Raw genomic sequence first — 5,546 nt, 5'->3', positions numbered from 1 at the left:
AGTCCATATACATTTGAAATCCCTTGTGTTTGTACTAAACCTAAAAGAGGTTAGTAGACTAATACATAATGTATCTGCAGGCGTCCGGTCCTTCGACTAAAGACGTCCAGCCCTTAAGCTAAAAGGCATCTGGCTTTCAGATAAAGGCGTCCGACCCTTTCTGCTAAAAGGCGTCCAAAGACCAACCATCAGGTTGCAATCCGACAATCAGATCCCTTAAGGATCCGGCATAGCAGAACGGTCTGCTGCTGTATAAACTCCACAAAGTTTTGTCGTAAGGATAAGAGGAGATGTTTAATCTATCCTTACCTGTCGGATATAGAGTATTGTAGTCCATAAGCTCGTGAAAGCCGAAGTCCATGACCTAATAATGTATACTTAGCGTGTGATATGATCCACATCAACTGAGGTCATGAGACAACATCATCATCATTAAGATAGGAATGCAAAGAATAATGAATACGGCATTACCTAAGGCAAAGAAATCGATGTCCACATCCATGAGAGTATTCGGCCGCATAGCCATAATAAGAGATTATAAACTCACAGTAATGATCATTGATCTTGAACACTCATGAGACAAGTAGTGGACACGTATGGACGAGGTCTATGACCTGAACATAGATCGACCAGATTGATACATGGTCGATGGTAATTATAATGGCCAAAGTAAAGAGTTTGACAGTAGACAAACACGTCTAGACCATGGACACATGCAAACACGATTTGCGAAGACCAAATAGTGATCTCTGAGGACAATATGGTTCATATTATTTAGCACACATGCTTTACCGGGACACTCGATGTCAAGAGACATGAGAAACGACCTAAGAGGTCGAAGTGGTCTAGATACGACTTAGTAATGAACTTGGCCGATTACTCCATTCCTACATATACAGGAAAGATCATGCACCAGACGCGTAGAATGTAGAAACCTACAGTGAGGTTCACATCAGGGGTAGTAGCGCGTGTTGTACTCTTTTTCCTTCATCATGGTTTTGTCCCACTGGGTTTTCCTGATAAAGTCTTAATGAGGCATCATGAAGCGTGCTACAAATCATGTATGGTTATGGCATCCAAGGGGGAGTGTTATAAATCATGGAGTGGGTTGCCATTAACCAATGAAAGTCCGTAACAATAGAAAAAAATATATAGCAAATGGCGTCGCGATTTAAAAATGTGTTTTTTTTATTACGCTTAATCTCATTCATTCCAATATAGAGTTCATGACCAAAATGGTCGTACATAGATGCATAAACCAAGTACTGCAAACATACACCAGTACAAAGAAGAGAACAAAAAAAAACAGTAGCTATCGATGCCAGTAGGCACCAAAGTAATAAACCTGATACCAGTAGGCACCAAAGGAATAACCCTTGAACCGTCAAGGTATAAAAACCAGCTGAAATGAGACCACCAGGGTAGAGACCTAAGAACTCCTCAAAAGGGTAATGCTTGCAAGAGTTAAAGACTCGAGGACAAATCAATCATGACAACTCAAACTTTAAAGTAAATGACTGGAGCCAAAATAAAACGACAAGAACGACTAGAGACTGAAAGCAAAACCCGATAAAGAGGAAACCAAACCGGCATGGTTGCAATAGATAACCGTTGAAGTAGAGCCTCTCCATATCCAAAGAAGATATGCTATTGGACTATGAATGGTCTCTTCGCGCGCCTCTGAAGCGACTCCACACCCGACAATGCCAAAAGATACACCACTTCTCCGGTGGCTAAACCACAGATATCAATGGGCCTTCCACACGCCTCTAATGTGACTACACACCATGAACATGACAATCGAAGCCCCACCAACAAGATCCTTCTAAGTACAACCGGAACCCATGAAAAACCACCACACCACACCACATACATTAGATCTAAAAAGATCAGCATAGGTGAAAACCGAAATGAGATTCTCTGAGATTTGAGTCTCTATTCCGGATCTGGATCCATATTTTCAGGAGAGAAGGCAAGAAGCCACACACCACGCACAAGATCACAACTGAAACGAACATAAATTATATCTCGTTCCAGCAACGTCGAAGAACATACCCCTAAGAAAAAATTAAACTTGAAAAAGATAAGGATAATAGGAGACCCTCTCAGGGTACCGGCGAGAAGCGCCGGACCGGAGAAGGCCTCAAATCTGAGGAAAAAATTGAAAAGGTAGGGAAGAGGAAGAAGTAGCCGCTCTAATTTAAAAATGTGTTTATCTACTAAATTTGTAGAACTGATAATCATTAATAACATATAAATATTCGGTCTCTAAACTCTCTAATTACAACAGTTTGCTTATTATTCGGGTCCCCTTATTATTCAGTAGCCAATTCTTGGTAGGAGGAGTTTAGGCAACGAAGTTTCTTCTGTTTCTAAAAAAGTCTAGTCTGTAGTTAGGATCTTTTGGGGTCAGCCTGAACAGTATTTTCATCTATTGGGCCTATTGGTTATGAATTATGATTAATATTTAAACTTGAGGTTTCTTACGTAGTTTGTTATGTAAAGTAAAATTTTTATAAACTAATATTTGATAAATTAATAACACGCTAAATTAATGTACACACTACATTTATAAAAAAAAATCAGTTATTTGGATTAGTTTAAAATATAATTCAATTGATAAAATAATAAAATAATATTTTTTTAGAAAATCTTATGTAAATATATAATCCTACTAAAATATTGTATTATTAGTTGCATATTCACAATGAATTTTATCTCTATTTTTCCTTAACATTTTAATACAGTTTGATAATTTAGTAAAATTATATCTAACACTACATTTAAAGTTTATAAAACAATATTTCGTATACACCAAATTGTATAAGAAAAAAATAAAAGTCAAATTTCAAAAAATTAAACTAATGTATATACGATAATATTAACTATTTTCTTAATTTACAATAAATATTCTAGAAACATAAAATTATAGAAAAAACAGTTTATAAACTAATAAGTCTATAGATTAATAAAATTTCATAGTTCCAACATTATTAATTTATGGAATTTTTACTCTATATCTATCCTCCAAAAGGATTAGAACTTTGAATTAGATTGTTTCTTCAACTATTTTATTTAAATAAATGTAAAATTATAATTGTGTTTCAAAAAAAGTTATAATAAAGTATAGAAAATAATACAAGTACAATAAGATGTAAAGCCAAATTTAGAGAATATTACAATAAAATCTGAAGAAAATTCTTCTGAACCATTGTGTTGTTCATTATGCTACATCTTGGTTATCACCTTTTTGAGAAAATTTCAAATTATTCTTCATAGTTTTCTTTGTTGTATAATATTTATCTAATGCTACAGAAGATCTATATGTATTTTTCAAAAAAGAATCCAATTTATTGATTCTCTAAAAAAAATAGTTAGTGAAACTATCAGTTTTTAACGATTTTAAAAAACATTGTAATAGAACAAAGAAATTGCATCTACCGTAAAGAATCACCAATAAACATGTTAAACTGCAATTTTTGAAAACGTTAAATATCTTTATGGCCACACAAACTTTTATACCTATGACAATAACACATCATGGTACTTCCATTACCATAGTGATTGTTTCCAAAGCAAAACAATTAAAATCAATTTCTTACCACTTAATTCTAAAGTTAACACAATTAGATTGAATTTATTGTCATCGATCATAGTCACAGAATCTATATTGGATATTGTAATAGCGGATTGAAAAGAGAAAATTTAACCGTCAACCCACCATAAATAAATTTTCTCTCGACAAGAGAGAAGTATAAAAGATAGAAAAAGATCGAGATACTGATAATAGTTTGATCCGACTAGAGTTTAATTGAAGATTTCTCCTTTTCGGTCTCCATTAACATTGCAAGGAGAAAGAACGTTTGTTAATTGGATTGTTATGAAAAGTGTATTAAAAATGAACTTGAATAACTAAACCAAAATATATTTCAGAAATTAATGTAATTCCTATTAAAACAATCTATAGATTAATATATTTTACTAAAAGAGTGAATTGGTTTTTTTTTTTTTTGAACACAAAAGAGTGAATTGGTTTAAACCCCAAAAAGAATAATGAAATTAACAAATTATCTATGATGTGACAAGTTATGTGTCTATCAACAAAAGCACCATGGTGTATGATTTAAAGTATTGATTTAATTAGAGAAAAAATTGTGTATACAAGATGCAATTTCACTTACTAAAAAGGTAAAATGCAATACATAAAAGTATATATTTTGATGTTGTTGCGTGTCAAAATGTAACATACACATTAAACATATACTAGACTTCGCGGATATTGGTTTTTACATTTTTATACATTGATATTTGTTTTTCATAATTAGTGTTATATATTTTAGATGGATCGTAATATAATTAATTATATTCAAAAGACCTGAACCAAATCGAGTAATATGGTTATTATTGGTACAAGTAACTGAATCCGTTTCGGCTATATTTGTTATTTAGATATTTTTAAGTTCATATACATCAGAACTGAATTCATCCTGACACAAAAGAATCCAACTCATACCCACACATAAATTTATAATATTCAAGCGGAACATGAAACAAAAGAAAAACAATACCCAAAAAACAACTCGTACCTAAATGGATAACCAATTTTCATGTCTAACTGATTTTATAAACTAATAAAAAAGACTCGTTCTATGTGTTTGGCTAAATTAAATGAAACATAAAGAATTTTTCATTTAGTAAAATAATTATATGGAGATTAAAATTAAGTGACAATATATGTAACACATTTTTATTATTTTTATTTAAGTTATTATTTTATTCACAAAACATGTCTTTGAATTATGTTTTGGCTACATAATTTTCCACCGATTGAAACTACAATAAAAAAAGTTTTAATAAAACAAACTAAACCGAACGTTTAACCATAAGCAAAACCCAATTATTGTACATTTTTTATTTTATAATTGGCACAAAGTTAATGTTGATTAACTAATAAATAAAAATATGCACTATTATTATGGTGATATGATTAATGATACGATGTATTTTTAAGGTAATATAATTAATGAAATAATTAAACTGAGAGAAATATAGAAAGAAAAAAATTATTGTAGTTATATTAATGAAATTACTAAAATACACTATACTTTTTGATACTAATTCATGTTTTCAAACTATACCAAAATGAACTTTTGTTTTAATAACATAGATATAGTTCTAATAACATAGATAGATGCATCTAAAACACATTACAAAAATAAATATGTATTTCCATTTATTATAAATAAGATCTCGATGGATTAATATTGTTTTATTTAAAAAGGTAATAATAAGATAAAATATTTATTTAAGTATATAAAAACACAATAAAAACAAAAAATCAAATTAAGAAAACTTAAGTGTGTGATTTGTATCTTTTGATAAAAAATATCCAAGTGAACCAATGTGTAATAAATACCTCGATGGACCCATATGGAAAATAGTTATCTGAAAACCAGGATGGAACATAGATTTATCATCCTTAACTTTTATAAATACCTAAACATAGGAGGTGTATCCAGCACCAAAAAAAAATATTAACAACCTTT

Source organism: Brassica oleracea, chromosome C9, assembly GCF_000695525.1.
Source record: "Brassica oleracea var. oleracea cultivar TO1000 chromosome C9, BOL, whole genome shotgun sequence".
NCBI lineage: Eukaryota > Viridiplantae > Streptophyta > Magnoliopsida > Brassicales > Brassicaceae > Brassica > Brassica oleracea.
Note: the sequence above shows the minus strand (reverse complement) of the source record.